At 43.0% G+C, this 18,546-nt stretch overlaps 1 protein-coding gene across 3 annotated transcripts in view; it reads left to right on the top strand.

Annotated features, from left to right (window-relative positions):
• LOC117529575 (protein FAM222A) overlaps positions 1 to 18,546 on the top strand; it is a 54,395-nt gene that overhangs the window by 8,008 nt on the left and 27,841 nt on the right. Inside the window, exons 1-2 of one of the 3 annotated variants that reach the window (XM_034192402.1) lie at positions 9,014 to 9,024; positions 9,417 to 9,419. The exons of the other annotated variants lie outside the window; for them this stretch is intronic. The gene's annotated coding sequence lies outside the window, so the exon portion shown is untranslated. Of the gene's footprint in view, positions 1 to 9,013; positions 9,025 to 9,416; positions 9,420 to 18,546 lie in introns of those variants that run through there. 3 annotated transcript variants of the gene reach the window in all.

Raw genomic sequence — 18,546 nt, forward strand, 5'->3', positions numbered from 1 at the left:
TTCTCAGTCATTACTTCAGAATAATGAATAAAAACTGCCACGTTGCATTTGATGCAACAATATCGGCCAAAAATGCGAAGACAAGATAATTGGGCGTTGGGAAGGTGGTGGTGGGGGTATCAAAAGCCTGGAATATTTTAAATTATTTTGTTTACTAAAGTGCGTTCAAGACAAAAATGACAATTACAACTTTTCTTTGAACCTTGCAATTTTTTTAATCTTTTCCAAGTTATCTTTAATTAAATTTGCAGCAGTTTTAGAAGATAGCCCAGTTTGTTTACCAGCAATGTTGCACATGGATATTGCGTTGTATTTTATTTTGTTTTGTACTTTGTAACATATTGAACACGCAATATTGTAAAGAACGGAATGAACCCAAAATCAGGCAATACCAATAACATGGGCACAACATAAAATGCAAACTTATCTGGTGAGATAACCAAGGCACAGTGAACAACGGTGGACATTGTAACTTCAGTGCAAGTTTACAGTATACAAGTGCTACTATTGGGTAAAATAGTCCTGATAGAAATTTAAAACTATTGCTAACAATATATAGTGTAAGTAAACTTGAGATACAAGAATATGTTAATAATTACACTATGTAATTTTAAGGTTTGAAAAATGGTTTGGTTTAATTTATAGCGCTACTGCAGACTGAGTGCCACATATTTCCTTTTCAGCAATTTTTGGAAAGACTTAGCTGCAGTTATGAGAATCATTTATGCATAGTGGCACCCTGACATGCTGAGCGGCTACAAGAGAACCAAATAGCACTGTGCGGTTATTGAACAGTGTATTGCAGCATGACCACTTAATGAGAGGTTTCATTAAAAAAATTAAATTGTGTAAAGTATTTGTTCTTTTAATGGAACTTGTGTTGCCATTTTGAATTTTGTTGGAAATCCCATGTGACATGATGGAAATCCCGCAAGATCTCATGAGTCGTGGCTGCAGAAAGTCAAAACACAGACATGATATGGCTAATCACCCATTTTCCAGTAATGGGTTAGTAGTCCTGCCATCCATTGTTCATATAATGTTAATGCTACTGTGTTCTGTCCATTGACTGTACATATGGTCAAACCATCTGTGACATCACAAACAGGTTTTCTGAAGAGCGGTTTTGAAGCTCACTTGGGGCGGCAATAGATGTTACCATGTTGGCAATTCCAGCAACTCCAGAGTTTGGAGGATAAAAATGGATAAAATTTTAATGTATAAAAATGTGAATTATGGGCAAGCCTGAATATACCCACCTAAGTTTACATTACCAAGCTAGCTAAGGCTAAGAGGCTATTTCTCCAAAAATTTGGTTGATTTATTACCATTTTTTTTATTGTTGTTGTTTTTGTGGACTGGAAGGTGGTTCTTTTAATGGGCGGCTTGGGTGGAGGTTTTAAGAACTATTGCCTGTGATGCTGTCACAGAAGATAATGTTACCAAGGTATGGATACCCACTAATTAATGCTAGCAGAGCTATACAAATGAAAAAACAAATAAGCAAGGGAAATACTTGAGCACTGATTTCTTAGATAATCTGTTTGTACAATTAACTGCACAGTACACCGTATTATAACAGATGTTTGTAATAACAAGCTCAGAAAATCCACAGCAGCGAGTGGCCTCTGCTAGTGGTCACAGCCACTCCTAGCGAAGCCCTGGTTCCAGCAAACTAGCAATCCTTCAATGATCACAACCCTAATTATTCATAGGTTTATGGCTTAAAATTTCTTAAATAGATGTTGTACTGTACAAAACTTGCATAATGGATTCAGGTGGACCAGCGAATTTTGTCTGTTGTAATCAAAACCTGCTATATGTACGGACAAAATGCTCTATATGTATAAAATGGACAAAATCTGTTATATGTATAAAATGGACAAAATCCATTATATGTATGTAATGGTTTAGTTACAGGCAGGAGGCCCCAGATGAGCTGCGGGGAATCCCCAGCACCAATTAGGTTTACGTATTTCCTTGATTAAACACCTGACCTTGAATCAGGACTTGTATTATTTAATGGCCGGGTAAAAAAGACGGCATTTGGTTGAGTCACTCTTTTTATAAGTCAGTTGCGGAGTGGTACATTAAAATCCTGAAGCTTGATTTGTGCGTCTCCAGCTCCATAACTCTGTGGCCATGCAATGATGTTGACGTGCAGATGACTCTTCATGTTTTTTGCAGCAGGAACAGTGAGCTCAACTTCTTTATACAATCATCAACCTCCAAACCAATGGTATAGTACGTACAGTTTCCCTCCATGAATTGCGGGTCATGTGAGTGTCTTTTTCCAACTCCATGTTGTAAAGTTGGTCATATTTGCAGGCTTTTTTGATCCATAAATGGACTGCATTTATATAGCGCTTTTCCATCTTTATCAGACGCTCAAAGTGCCTCACAATAATGCCTCACATTCACCCCGATGTGAGGGTGCTGCCATACAAGATACTCACTACACACCGGGAGCAACTAGGGGATTAAGGACATTGCCCAAGGGCCCTTAGTGATTTTCCGGTCAGGCTGGGATTTGAACCAAGGATCCTCTGGTCTCAAACCCAATGCTTAACCACTAGACCATCACCTCCCCATATCCCCATCCCACATCCCAATCCATGAACGTATTTGATCCATGATCGAAATGTAATCAGTGGGTGCACTGCAAAAACAGTTGAAATATGATAGGAGAGGAAGGAGTGAAAACTTAAAAGTCACTAATCACAGCGCTTGCAGTCTCTGTCATTCAGCAGCTGCGGGTCAGCCTACGGAGAGGGATCACATCCACACAAAGGGCTCTGATCTAAAGTGGTTGTCTTTGGTTCTTCACACCCAGAGATATGTGTGAAACATAACACCATATTACAGTGCAGCAAGTAGCATTTTGTTAAAAGGCCTGCCTCATTTAGGCGCCAGGTCTGAGCACGGTTTGAAAAAAATAAACGTCCGGGCATTTAATCAAGGAAATACAGTCCCACTTTCCTCGAATTGGTCAGTGTCAGTGCTGAACTTCATTTCATACCTCTGTTGCGATTGGGCACCCCCAGACTACTCTGTCTGGTACATGCGAGAGGTTTTTAATGGGATACATTGCGAAAATCCATGATACAAAATCCGGCAAATACGGTGTTTATTATGTACAAAAGCACTGGTACTTTTGCTTTTGTTCGGTGAGTGTAAGTTTTACTGTATATAAAATTCACCCCCATACTAACTAACTATTTACACCAAAATCATTTTTGTACCAGGCTGTCGACATGTTGATTTCTGCTTTGGAGATTTTAACATGGGTTCCTATGAGTATTGACTAGCTTTTGTAGCGAGCCGCAAGTGGCTGTTCAAGGAACTACAGGTTTTGGCAGTTCCACATTGACTTCATTTTTCAACAATGGAGGTTCTGTCGTAGCACCACTGCATAACAAATGTATTGTAGGTATAGCCATGTCCTTTGTGAAAAATGGGATTTTGTTCATGTAAAATAATTGCTAAAGGTGAGAACAACCTTGGGAGTTTTGATCACTAACAATGTTTTAATATCAATCAATCAATCAATCAATCAATCAAATTTTTATATAGCGCCAAATCACAACAAACAGTTGCCCCAAGGCGCTTTATATTGTAAGGCAAGGCCATAATATGACTGAGCTTGTAGAAAAGTGAACTTGTCCTTTAACATCTCTTTTTCACACAACTAGTGACTTATAGCTTGGTAAAAAAAAACAAAAAACAAAATAGGCGGTTGATGTGACCCTCTTTAAAGAAATCTGTTTTCTGTAAAAACTTTAGCTATGTCATTTTATCTTTCCAAAGTCAGGGTTTTCCAAATCTGTCACTACTTGACAGCGGGTCTCTGTGTGCATGCTGGGCTAAGGATAAGATAAGGTTTTGTTTACTCTCTCTTGCTACTTTGGCATCAGGCAAACTTTACTGCATGCAGAGTGGTTCTGTTACCTTGGCACCTTCCACGTGCAAGGGCAGATTTGGGTCATTCCAAGGCTTTCCACTCCCAACCAAGGCTGTTATGATGAATTATGTTCTCTGCATCTGTTTGCATGTGGACTTTGAATGTGAATGCACGGCAAATTAAATGCACAAGGAATAATTACTGTGCAATTTTCTGGAACTCTTAAGAAAGCACTTGTGAAATTGCTCTTAATATTGCAGTGACTGAGTGTCTGTTGTTATTTAGGCTCATTTTGCATGACAGAAATGTAAAGTTAATGTTTTTTTCCAGACATGCAGCCCTCAGTGCTGCATGATTTACATCCACAAGAACACTCTGGACATCGGTGTGAATATTGCCCAGCCGTTGCATTTACATAAATGTTGTGCCGGTGCACAAGTTGTATAGGAAGGCATTTTAACACTGTTGTAATACCTTTTATAGGCGCTTATCTCAATGGAAATGAGGCTCATTGTTATCAGCCTCGGGCCTGGAGTGTTCTTGCAGTGCAGAGCGGAGTGGCTCTGGGTTCTTTGGTTATCCTGCATGTGAACCTTTTGTGTCTTTTTCAGAGAAGGAGAAGAGAGAAATCTGGGTCTGCTATATGCAGCTCTGATACCAATTATGCAAACTATTATAGAATTTAACCAGGCCAGCTCTAATCGGCTAATCCTGAAGTAATAGATTCTATTAAAAATGTATGAGGGGGTTGGTGGGTGGGCGGGGGGACCAGCAGCTGCAACAGTACTGCTGGTTTAATTCTTTCTATATGTCAGACTGCACGTCTGATCTCAATTATGACATTTCAGACAAGATCCTGCAGTGACTACCTTGATGCCTGCATTGATTATAAATGCCATGCATAAATGCATTCATAATTTGTGTTTTATTTCTCTTGAATGCAAAGTTGCATTTTCTCCTCCATAACACTCATTATTCAGTTTATTTATTCTTTATTTCCCCCTTTTCCATTCTTTTCCTTGCCTGCTGAGTGGATTGGGAAGGAAAAACATTAGCATAGTGCTCACACGATAATCTGTCTTGAGAGTGAAAAGGGTGCTCATCTTAAACCTTTTTCATTATCATCTAATTATTAACTGACAGATTCTGAGAACTGCCACCAGCAGCTGAGATGTTATCTGGGAGGAGGCGTGTGCAAAGTGGCAAAATGTGTATTTTCAAATTTTTATTTTAAATTTTTTGTGTTATTCTTGGGTGTGTGTGTGTGTGTGTGTTTCATGCTTTATCTGTTCAATGTGATTCTTTTGTCACCAAACTTTAATATTCCAGAGCAGTTATCTTAAAGGTTGTCATGGTATAAAAAATGTTAATTAACCATTAACGTATGGTGTGGGTTTGTGCTCATCCTCAAAGTCCCACAGTTTTATGCTTATGCATGTAGAAACCCCTCTGCGTTAAGCAAAATGTAGGCCTGAGACAGCTTGTGTTATGGTTCCGTGACATATGTCACAGAAGCAGTTGTTCCTTTCCAATAAATTCATATTTTCAATTCAAAGCCATTTATAAAACACATCAAAGTTCTTAAAATTTAGAAGAAGAAATTAAACCAAACAAAATTAATATACAACATTCCAAAAAATAAAAAATAAAAAAAATTGGGGGGGAGGTAATGGTCTAGTGGTTAAGGTGTTGGGCTTGAGTCCAGAAGTCCATGGGTTCAAATCCCCACCTGACTGGAAAATCACTAAGGGCCCTTGGGCAAGGCCTTTAATCCCCTATTGCTCTCGGTGTGTAGTGAGTGCCTTGTATGGCAGCACCCTGACATCGGGGTGAATGTGAGGCATTATTGTAAAGCGCTTTGAGCGTCTGATACAGATGGAAAAGCGCTATATAAATGCAGTCCATTTACCATTTACCATTTGAACCTGCAACTTTAACAAAAATACATCAAAAATCAGAAGTACATTAAAATAAAAATAAAATTACAATCATTTGTTAACTTTAAATACAAATAATAATAATAAGTAGAAGAACAAATTGAGATATACAACATCATAGACCCCCGTGACCTGATCCCAGATAAGCGGTTGAAGATGAGTGAGTGAGTGAGTGAGTGAAAATCATAGACTAAAAAAAGTGGAGCCACCCGAGATGTCACCATCTTGGCAATGCCTGACTCCGCCAGTCTATGGAGAAAGAAGATGAGTGTGGGCAAGGCCGCCATGTCACTTCACCGGAAGTGACATGGCGCTTTGGGCTTTATTCATCCCATCCATGTCACTTCACCAGAAGTGACATGGCGCCAACTTCGAGAATAATCAATTTCAATCAATTTCAATCAATTTTATTTATATAGCGCCAAATCACAACAAACAGTTGCCCCAAGGCGCCTTATATTGTAAGGCAAGGCCATACAATAATTACGTAAAAACCCCAACGGTCAAAACGACCCCCTGTGAGCAAGCACTTGGCGACAGTGGGAAGGAAAAACTCCCTTTTAACAGGAAGAAACCTCCAGCAGAACCAGGCTCAGGGAGGGGCAGTCTTCTGCTGGGACTGGTTGGGGCTGAGGGAGAGAACCAGGAAAAAGACATGTTGTGGAGGGGAGCAGAGATCAATCACTAATGATTAAATGCAGAGTGGTGCATACAGAGCAAAAAGAGAAAGAAACACTCAGTGCATCATGGGAACCCCCCAGCAGTCTAAGTCTATAGCAGCATAACTAAGGGATGGTTCAGGGTCACCTGATCCAGCCCTAACTATAAGCTTTAGCAAAAAGGAAAGTTTTAAGCCTAATCTTAAAAGTAGAGAGGGTGTCTGTCTCCCTGATCTGAATTGGGAGCTGGTTCCACAGGAGAGGAGCCTGAAAGCTGAAGGCTCTGCCTCCCATTCTACTCTTACAAACCCTAGGAACTACAAGTAAGCCTGCAGTCTGAGAGCGAAGCGCTCTATTGGGGTGATATGGTACTATGAGGTCCCTAAGATAAGATGGGACCTGATTATTCAAAACCTTATAAGTAAGAAATACTCTAGCTGCAGCATTTTGAATTAACTGAAGGCTTTTCAGGGAACTTTTAGGACAACCTGATAATAATGAATTACAATAGTCCAGCCTAGAGGAAATAAATGCATGAATTAGTTTTTCAGCATCACTCTGAGACAAGACCTTTCTAATTTTAGAGATATTGCGTAAATGCAAAAAAGCAGTCCTACATATTTGTTTAATATGCCCTTTGAATGACATATCCTGATCAAAAATGACTCCAAGATTTCTCACAGTATTACTAGAGGTCAGGGTAATGCCATCCAGAGTAAGGATCTGGTTAGACACCATGTTTCTAAGATTTGTGGGGCCAAGTACAATAACTTCAGTTTTATCTGAGTTTAAAAGCAGGAAATTAGAGGTCATCCATGTCTTTATGTCTGTAAGACAATCCTGCAGTTTAGCTAATTGGTGTGTGTCCTCTGGCTTCATGGATAGATAAAGCTGGGTATCATCTGTGTAACAATGAAAATTTAAGCAATGCCGTCTAATAATACTGCCTAAGGGAAGCATGTATAAAGTGAATAAAATTGGTCCTAGCACAGAACCTTGTGGAACTCCATAATTAACCTTAGTCTGTGAAGAAGATTCCCCATTTACATGAACAAATTGTAATCTATTAGATAAATATGATTCAAAGCACCGCAGCGCAGTGCCTTTAATACCTATGGCATGCTCTAATCTCTGTAATAAAATTTTATGGTCAACAGTATCAAAAGCAGCACTGAGGTCTAACAGAACAAGCACAGAGATGAGTCCACTGTCTGAGGCCATAAGAAGATCATTTGTAACCTTCACTAATGCTGTTTCTGTACTATGATGAATTCTAAAACCTGACTGAAACTCTTCAAATAGACCATTCCTCTGCAGATGATCAGTTAGCTGTTTTACAACTACCCTTTCAAGAATTTTTGAGAGAAAAGGAAGGTTGGAGATTGGTCTATAATTAGCTAAGATAGCTGGGTCAAGTGATGGCTTTTTAAGTAATGGTTTAATTACTGCCACCTTAAAAGCCTGTGGTACATAGCTAACTAATAAAGATAGATTGATCATATTTAAGATCGAAGCATTAAATAATGGTAGGGCTTCCTTGAGCAGCCTGGTAGGAATGGGGTCTAATAGACATGTTGATGGTTTGGATGAAGTAACTAATGAAAATAACTCAGACAGAACAATCTGAGAGAAAGAGTCTAACCAAATACCGGCATCACTGAAAGCAGCCAAAGATAACGATACGTCTTTGGGATGGTTATGAGTAATTTTTTCTCTAATAGTTGAAGTCATTACTAGTTAAAGTTAAAGGAATACTCGGCTCAATAGAGCTCTGACTCTTTGTCAGCCTGGCTACAGTGCTGAAAAGAAACCTGGGGTTGTTCTTATTTTCTTCAATTAGTGATGAGTAGTAAGATGTCCTAGCTTTACGGAGGGCTTTTTTATAGAGCAACAGACTCTTTCTCCAGGCTAAGTGAAGATCTTCTAAATTAGTGAGATGCCATTTCCTCTCCAACTTACGGGTTATCTGCTTTAAGCTGCAAGTTTGTGAGTTATACCATGGAGTCAGGCACTTCTGATTTAAAGCTCTCTTTTTCAGAGGAGCTACAGCATCCAAAGTTGTCTTCAATGAGGATGTAAAACTATTGACGAGATACTCTATCTCACTTACAGAGTTTAGGTAGCTACTCTGTACTGTGTTGGTATATGGCATTAGAGAACATAAAGAAGGAATCATATCCTTAAACCTAGTTACAGCGCTTTCTGAAAGACTTCTAGTGTAATGAAACTTATTCCCCACTGCTGGGTAGTCCATCAGAGTAAATGTAAATGTTATTAAGAAATGATCAGACAGAAGGGAGTTTTCAGGGAATACTGTTAAGTCTTCAATTTCCATACCATAAGTCAGAACAAGATCTAAGATATGATTAAAGTGGTGGGTGGACTCATGTACATTTTGAGCAAAGCCAACTGAGTCTAATAATAGATTAAATGCAGTGCTGAGGCTGTCATTCTCAGCATCTGTGTGGATGTTAAAATCGCCCTCTATAATTATCTTATCTGAGCTAAGCACTAAGTCAGACAAAAGGTCTGAAAATTCACAGAGAAACTCACAGTAACGACCAGGTGCACGATAGATAATAACAAATAAAACTGGATTTTGGGACTTCCAATTTGGATGGACAACACTAAGAGTCAAGCTTTCAAATGAATTAAAGCTCTGTCTGGGTTTTTGATTAATTAATAAGCTGGAATGGAAGATTGCTGCTAATCCTCCGCCTCGGCCCGTGCTACGAGCGTTCTGGCAGTTAGTGTGACTCGGGGGTGTTGACTCATTTAAACTAACATATTCATCCTGCTGTAACCAGGTTTCTGTAAGGCAGAATAAATCAATATGTTGATCAATTATTATATCATTTACTAACAGGGACTTAGAAGAGAGAGACCTAATGTTTAATAGACCACATTTAACTGTTTTAGTCTGTGGTGCAGTTGAAGGTGCTATATTATTTTTTCTTTTTGAATTTTTATGCTTAAATAGATTTTTGCTGGTTATTGGTGGTCTGGGAGCAGGCACCGTCTCTACGGGGATGGGGTAATGAGGGGATGGCAGGGGGAGAGAAGCTGCAGAGAGGTGTGTAAGACTACAACTCTGCTTCCTGGTCCCAACCCTGGATAGTCACCGTTTGGAGGATTTAAGAAAATTGGCCAGATTTCTAGAAATGAGAGCTGCTCCATCCAAAGTGGGATGGATGCCGTCTCTCCTAACAAGAGCAGGTTTTCCCCAGAAGCTTTGCCAATTATCTATGAAGCCCACCTCATTTCATAGCCTCAATAACTTTGGCTCTACCAGTGTAGCTTACACTACCTAGCTATCGATACATGCTAATTAGTGTTAATGCTGCTAACATACAAATGAAGTAATACAAAGATACCACTTCCTGAAAATACTGGCCCACAGACATCTTAGATGGTTAGATGGTATCATTAACCACGTAGCAAGCCATATTATCTCATGCCTGTATTAAAAAGCTCAGAAAGATGCTAGCAGCCTGTTAGAGATTGCACACTGCCCCGAATTATGCATGCATACATTTATGGCTGAAGTTGCCATAAGCAGGGGAACTAGCCAGGTGGTATACGTTTATTTGGATACTTTAACATTGGGTTTGAAGCAACAACGAATCAATTTGTTTTAATTCAAATCATCGCCAAGCTCAATACAAATACATGTAATTTGGCCATTTTTCAAAGAGGTCATACTTGTCAGTAAAGTCAATTTAATGTGCGATGGTTCATTTCAGGTCATCTTAGTGTATAAATCTCACCGTTCGAGGCAGTGATAGCTGTCAGCTGGCCGTTAGAAGCAAGTTAGAGACAATAGTATAACGCAGTCTTGTAACCTGACCGCTAACTGCTGCGCACGGTAGCATTAAAACAGCATGCTTTTATAGTATAAAGAGAAATTAAACCAATGTGTCAGTACTCTACTCAGGAATATGTGTTTTTAATGGGAGGATATTTATATTCTTTGCCCATTTAAAGAACAGCAGTCGCCCTCGTTGCTCCTTTGGCTCTTCAAATGACCTTGTTTTTTCACAAAGCGCCACATGCTGCGATTCCACGACAGATGCTACAAAATGAAGCATTTTATTTTTCAAGTCTGCTCTATTGCTGATGAGAAACGGGGCTCAAAAAACAAATTTGTCAGCCAATTTGTCTGCCAAAACATCCTTATCAGGAAACCATGGGAGACAGAAGATGGACTCCAAAGCACAAGCTCTTTATCTCCCTGGCAAGCCCTCGGTGACCACATCAGGGCTGCTTATCAGCCACATGAATGTCACCCGAGAGTGGTGAGGATTTAGGCGTCCTTGCAGTTTAAACTTTGTCCCTTTGATTATTATGGATGCTAGAGACGTCCTTCAGGATGGAAAATGTGTCAGAATGTGGGGCTCAGAAGAAATTTGAAAAGCTAGACATCTGGTTTATAAACTCTAAATCTTGCAAAAATGCAGATAAGCTGCTTGTATAAACCACCAAACAGGGCTGGTTTTTATATTAAAAGCTTTGTATTGTGTGCAGCAGATAGTATACCACATATCGGACACTGTTATGTTGATGTCGGGTGTTGGACTACAATTAAAGGAAAGGATAACAGCAGTTAGCCTTCGCATATGCGGTTGTGCTAACTGTCGATGCTCATACTTGGAGATGTGGTTAACATCAGCTGCGAGCTGTTAATGTGAGCAATGACTGTGGTGTAGTTAATGTTAGCATATGCAGTCCCACTTTAGCATTTACCATATGCGGTTGTCCTAACTATTGTTCTATTTCATTCCTCTTGACCGCCAGAGGGCGGTGCTTTAGCACCTGGATAACTACATGTGCGCAGCACAGAGGTCGAGAATATATACCAACAAAGTCACGCCATTGAATGTGACCTGGGTGACGTCACTGGTTGTCTTTATATACCACACGCACCCAGCACTCGCTTCTTTTCTACATTCTCGCATTCTAGAGGTTGAGAATGCATTTAGCTGCGATTGCCGCTCTCGCTTGTAGCCTCGCAACCCACCTTCGGTTGGAGCTACGTGCACTGCACACGTCCTCCAGAGGCTGCGAGACACGGCTTCACCATTTTTTGTATTCTTTGACGCCTGTCGTGAGTACACCTTCCTAAACGCCGGGTGCACGCCTTTGCCGCTGCCCTGCTGGGTATTTTCCTCTGTGCACATTAGCTGTGTTGTTTCGATGAAAGCTGGCTATTTGTTTAGTTGTGTCACTAACCCCGTTAACTACGTGGTAGTGTGTGTATCAGAACCAGTATAGTGTACTGTGTTGGGCTTACCGTGAGTGTTTTCCACTCCTTGAAGTACTTCGTCTGCACTGCCGCCATTTGCTAAGTTTAACAGCTCCGCTAGCAGCTAGTGTTGTCGTCGTTGCTCTAAGTGACTTACCACTTGGGCTGTGAGTTTTTCGGCTGTGTGCATTGTGTTATTACTGTGGCTGTGAGTGTTTCACGCTCAGGGCCTTGTATTAGCTTTTACACTGTGAGTATTTCACGGTCTGTGCCTCGTGCTGAGTCTGCGGCTGGAGTGCTTCACGCTCCGTGCCTCGTGTCGAGTCTGCGGCTGTGAGTGCTTCACGCTCCGTGCTTCGTGTCAAGTCGATGGCTGTGAGTGCTTCACGCTCCGTGCCTCGTGTTACTATTTACACTGCGTGTGATTCACGCTTTGTCTTTCCATTTGTAACCATCAGGGCTTGCGTTAGCCATCTGCACGCAGTCCACAATGTTGACAGGGCCTTTGTTGCATGGTTGTAGTACCTGTTTGGCGCCCTTGAGCCCAGATGACGGACATATGTTTTGCCCCTCGTGTCTTGGGATCGGACACCTGAGGGAAGCCCTGACTGGCGATGCCTGCCTTAATTGTGCCAGCATGCCACTGGCAGAGAGATCTGCTAGACTTGCGGCATTGGAAAGTGGAATATCTAGTGCGACTTTGGCCTCCAGCCCCAGGAAGGAACCAAAGCGCCGTAAACGCCCACATGCAGGAGCCCCTTCTGCTAAGAAGGTTACTCATGACCATGCTTTGGCTGAAAAGGTCGAAACGTTGACTTCTGAGTTTGCTCAGATTAAGTCCTTGCTTCTGAATCTACAGCCTAGGGATGCAGTGACAGTTCCTGTTGTCCCTAATGAGGCTGATCAGACCAATGTAGTTACTCAGCAGGAGGAAGATGTCGTGTCTATTGCTGCAACTGATTCCTTGTACATGACAAGTGATATAAACTGTGTGGAGGATGAGGATGAGAGGGGTCTTTCTCCAAGCCATTCATTAGTGGGCTCTCATACCTCTGAGGCAGAGTCCATGCCGCAAAACGGACCTGGACTATCCTTTGTCAAGCAAGCTGTTCAGTTGGCTTTCTCCAGGCTTGGGGTCGACAATCCCCCTGCGGAAACCACCGCTTCAAGTGCCTTTTTCAAAGTCACTCAGAAGCCTGAGTTCAACGTTCCAGTTTCACAACCATATATCGAGGAGCTCCACCGATATTGGGCGGACCCCAAATCATTGACCCATCTATCACAGGACTGCAGAGCCCTTAGCTCTATGTGTGATTCGGCGCAGTATGGTCTGAACCGTATGCCCGCCATTGACAGCATTATTGCGAACCTTGTTGTGGCTCCAGCTGATGCTGCTCGGCCGGATGCCCGCTGCCCACTGATGACCTCCTCACCAAAAGCTATGACATAGCTGCTCGCATCGGTCGCCTAGGCAACTCACTGTCCCATTTACCCCTTGCCCTCTCAAAGTCTTTGAGAGAGGCAGAGGTTGATGATGCTACGCAAAGTCTTAGTGATGCCTCACTCCAAACCTTTGCTTATATGTCCAGAGAGCTTGGCAGACTGATGTCAACCCTTACCATCACTAGACGTCAGGTGTGGCTAGTAAATCTCGACAACAGTTTGTTGACCTACACCGGTCTTCCAGACCTCAGCCAGTCAGACGTGCTACAGCTTTTCACTCTACATCCAGGCTTTTGCCGACTCCCAGAGCTGCACGTGCTTTTGCAGTTGAGGGCCAGTTCTCCCAGCAGCCTGCCTTTCATGAGCCTACGGGCAGACCCCGGAGAACTGAATGGTTTCACAGAGCTTCCAGTAATCGCGCCCAGAGGTCCTCAGGGATGCAAGGCAGAGGTGGTCGGGTCTGACTGCCAGTGTTTGGCCCCCAGCCGTTTTTCACGAAATCAACTCAGCCACTGGGAGGCTCAAGTTCAAGACCCATGGGTCATTTCAACCTTGTTCGAAGGTTACAGAATTCAGTTCAGATGTCGTCCTCCAAAGTTCAATGGGGTGAGGATGACTGTTGTTTCCGACTCGGTGCAGTCTGCTGCCCTACAACGGGAGATTTTGGAACTCCTGGAGAAGGGGGCCATAGAGCCAGTTCACAGTTCAGACCAGCTCAGGGGGTTCTATTCAATTTACTTCCTTGTTCCAAAGAAGGATGGCGGCTTTCGTCCTATCCTCGATCTCCGACGTCTGAATCGTTATATCAAAGTGCTGCAGTTTCACATGCTCCGCACAGTAGACGTCCTTCAAACTATCACACCAGGAGACTGGTTCACAAGTGTCGACTTAAAAGATGCCTATTTCCATGTGCCAGTGGCGCCTCATTACAGGCAGTTTCTCCGCTTTGCTTTCGAAGGTCAGGCATACCAGTTCAGGGTGCTTCCTTTCAGCCTCTCTCTCGCCCCTCGTACATTTACCAGATGTATGGCTGCAGCACTAGCCCCACTGCAAGCTCTTGGATTAAGAATCCTACCCTACTTAGACGATTGGCTTGTCTGCGCTCCGACTCAGGAGCAGACACACAACGACACAGCTCTTCTACTGAACCATGTCTCTCATTTAGGACTCATAGTGAACTTTGAAAAGAGTTCTCTTGTTCCCAGTCAACAAACGACCTTCATCGGCATTGCCATCAAGTCCCTGACTATGACTGCATTGCCATCCCCGCAGAGAGTGGACGATATAATTCGTCTCACACATTCAACGGGCTGTGACGCTGCTTTTTGGTTTGCTGCTCTGGTTGATGGGCAAATTGACTGCAGTGTCGCTAGTGGTACCTTTGGGACTTCTGTTCTTACGTCCCCTACAGATTTGGATCAACAACCTAGGCCTCAACTCAAAGTTGCATCAGCACAGGCTTGTACGACTCTCCAACCAGTGCCTTCTGCACCTCAAACCCTGGGGGAAGGTGGACTTCATGTGCAAGGGTGTCCCTCTAGGCTCTGTTCCTTCTCGCCGAGAGGTGGTTGTTACAGATGCATCACTCAAAGGTTGGGGAGCCGCGTGGAATCACAGGATGGTGAGGGGTGTCTGGAGTCCTCAGGAGAGACTCCAACACATAAACATGCTGGAGCTTCGCGCTGTGTGACTGGCTCTCAAGCATTTCCTCCCGGCCCTGAGAGGAAGACATGTTCTTGTCTGGTCAGACAACATGTCAACAGTCTATCACATAAACCGTCAGGGGGGCACCAGGTCCAATCACTCATTGGCAGAAACTCAAAAGCTTCTCTTATGGGCGTTGCCTCGCCTTCAAAGTGTCAGAGCAGTTCATCTGCCCGGTGTACAGAACAGCGCAGCGGATTTACTCTCCAGACAGAAACCACCACCAGGAGAGTGGAGACTGAACCCAATTGTGGTCCAAATTATCTGGCAGAAATATGGTGCAGCGGAAGTGGACCTTTTCGCTTCAAGCACCTCGACACATTGCCCACGATGGTACTCTCTCTTGGAACCAGACAGCCCGCTGGGGCAGGATGCATTGGCTCACCTGTGGCCGGATTGCCTCCTTTATGCCTTCCCTCCTCTCCCGCTGCTGATGTTGACACTGCACAGGATAGATCAGAGCAGCCACAGGATGCTGCTGGTTGCTCCATTCTGGCCTGGGAGGATTTGGTTTCCCATGATTTACAAACTCCTCGAGGGAGATCCTTGGGCCCTCCTGGAGAGGAAGGATTTGTTGTCACAGCTACAGGGGAGGATTTGGCACCCTCACCCAGAACGCCTTCAACTGTATGTGTGGCTGTTGAGGGGCCAGACTCCTTGTTAAGTTCTTGTGACCAGGCTGTTGTTCATACTATCCTTAATTCACGTGCTGCATCTACCAGGGCTTTGTATGACAACAGATGGAAGCTGTTTGCACGGTGGTGTGAGAAACAAAAGTTAGACCCGGAGCATTGCCCTGTGCCTATTCTCCTCAAATATTTACAAGAACTGCTGGAGAAAGGACTTTCTGTCGCTACCTTGAAGGTTTATGTTGCTGCAATCTCTGCCCGGCACGTCTATGTTGATGGCCGGTCAGTGGGTTCACACCTCTTAGTGTGTCATTTTTTGAAAGATGCTCTACGTTTGCGACCTCCAAGGCTTGCACGCGTACCTTCATGGGACCTTCCTCTAGTCCTGGAGGGTTTAAGCTTATCCCCTTTTGAACCAGTTGAAAGTGCTGATCTTAAATGGGTGTCAGTGAAGACTGCCTTTCTACTTGCACTGTCTTCAGCTAAGCGGGTGGGAGAGCTCCATGCCCTTATCAGTCGCTGGGGACTGTTTGCGATGGAATTCTGACGGATCTGGGGTTACGCTGTGGCCTAATCCGTCCTTTTTACCCAAGAGAATTTCATCTTTTCATGTTAACCAGCCAGTTTCCTTGGCTGTGTATGTCCCGCATTCTGATCCAGGATTATCTGTTTCAGGTTCCCTGTGTCCTGTCCGAATGTTGAAGCAGTACATTAGTGCGACTGCCAGGATCTGGAAAACGGATGCCCTGTTTGTGTGTTATGGTGATCACAAAAGAGGCTGTGCTGTCTCAAAGCAGTGACTCTCGCATTGGGTCGTGGATGCCATTTTACAAGTATACAGGTCCAGAGGTCTTCAGCCTCCTAAGGTTACGTGCCATTCCACCAGAGGGGTGTCCACCTCCTGGGCTGCACTGAGAGGTGTCCCTTTGAGTGATATTTGTGCTGCTGCTACGTGGGCTTCGTCCTGTACCTTCGCCCGCTATTATAGACTGAATGTGGCTGCTCCTCCTGCAGTGACTTCGGCAGTGTTGTCTGCCTCCACTCCCCACTGCTGATGCGAGGTGAGTGTGACTCTTAGTGACCTTGTTGGTATTAAGTCATCCAGGTGCTAAAGCACCGCCCTCTGGCGGTCAGGAGGAATGAAATAGAACGAGAGTTACGAATGTAACTACAGTTCTATGAATTCCGGATGACCGCCAGAGTTGCTTGTCACTCAGAGTCTTGCGAGTTAATTCCGAAAAGAAGCGAGCGCTGGGTGCGTCTGGTATATGAAGACAACCAGTGATGTCACCTAGGTCACATTCAATGGCGTGACTTTGTTTATTACTGATATCAACCCAGTGATTTTCACTCATTATACAGCTGGATTTTATTTTATTTTTCTCCACATCAGCGGCACGATGTGGTGCAACACGTTCCAGCTGCTCGCATTGTGTTTGTGCACATGCACAAGTGTGCACGAAACTGTACCTGATGTGTCGTGCATGCCTGTGCAACCATGCATCCCTCACGACAGCAGGTGGATAGTTTGTGGTTCCCCATTTCCTGTTTGGTTTGCGGATTTTCTTCTGGTTTCTGCGTCTTCTGTTGTGTGTAAAGGGGCCCTCAGCTAAAATAACTATGTTATGTTCTTGTTACAGCTCGAGCCTAATTTCACCTTCTTCTTTTTTTCTTTGCTAGAATGCCTAAGAGGCATCTGGCACCTGTTTCTCTATGCTATTCATTAGTTATATCATGGTAATTCTTTGTTTTAGTCTGAAGGAATGTTTAATATGATTTTAATGCAAAACCTTTTTTTCATGATATTTATTTCCAATGTTTGTTGTCTTTCATTTTGATGCTATGATGACATTTTGTTCTAATACTTAAATGTACTGTTTACAGTATGTATGTATGTATGTATGTGTATTTGTGTTATTATGTTACCAGTAATTAAGCTTAATAAACCAAATCAAACCAGTCATATTCCAGGGGTGGCCTGTACCACCAAGGCCAACCCCCTGGACCCACCTATGGACTACAATCCCTGCATATACCAATGCAAACTGCAGTTTCTTTATTACTTTCTGTCAGAAGTCAAACATGCCATGTTAATATGCCAAGTGCCACATTTCACAGTGGGTAATAGTGAAATCCTGGGGAAATCTTCTTCCTCTGGCCTGTGTATGCAAAAAACACCATCCTATACTAGAGGTGGGCGGATCGACTTTAATATCGATAATATTGATACCAACGCTGGTATTGATATTGAACAATCCTCGTGTAAAAAGATCGATACTCAAGCTTTTTTTCTCTCCCGCATGCACTGACTGCTGCGCATGCAGATTCATGAAAGTCTACTCTCTGTATGTAAGAGCAGCGCTGCGCTGTGTCACACAACACGGAGCAGCGCACCCTCCCCCCTCTGGTCTTTTGTTGTTGCGCAGTCACTTGGCTCAGCGGCGCCAGCCAATTTTGTTGTGGTGTGTTAGTTTTGTTGTATTGTGGTTTGTCAGCCCTCTACCTCAGGAGATTTTGTTTTAATTTGTGTTGAGTATTATTTTTTTAAACAAAAATGTTGATTGTGATAAAGTATTTTGTTGTCATGTACAATGTTTGGCGAAATTCTATCCTAGGTCTTTTGGATCCTTTGGATATATGAAGCTTAAATATGAAAAAGTATCAGTATCGGTATCAATATCGATATCGGAGATACTGGGTCTGTATTTACTTGGTATCGGATTGATACCAAAATTCTCGGTATCGCCCACCTCTATCCTACACCGTAAATTTTGGCCTGAATCACCTTGTTTTAGACTTTCATGACATATGTCACGGAAATCCACTCTGAAACCCTTCTTGCTCTGTGCAACACACCGACATGCCTGTTCTGCAGCATAGATCATTCAACCAAGATATTTACTTATTAAAGAAAGCATCATCTTCAACACCTGGCAACCTCAATTACGTTGATGAAAATGTGTATACCGTGACCTCTTTAATGACACCATTGCTATGATTGTAAACTCTTCATTATTTTATAGATGCCACA

The sequence above is a fragment of the Thalassophryne amazonica genome, chromosome 17 (assembly GCF_902500255.1).
Source record: "Thalassophryne amazonica chromosome 17, fThaAma1.1, whole genome shotgun sequence".
NCBI lineage: Eukaryota > Metazoa > Chordata > Actinopteri > Batrachoidiformes > Batrachoididae > Thalassophryne > Thalassophryne amazonica.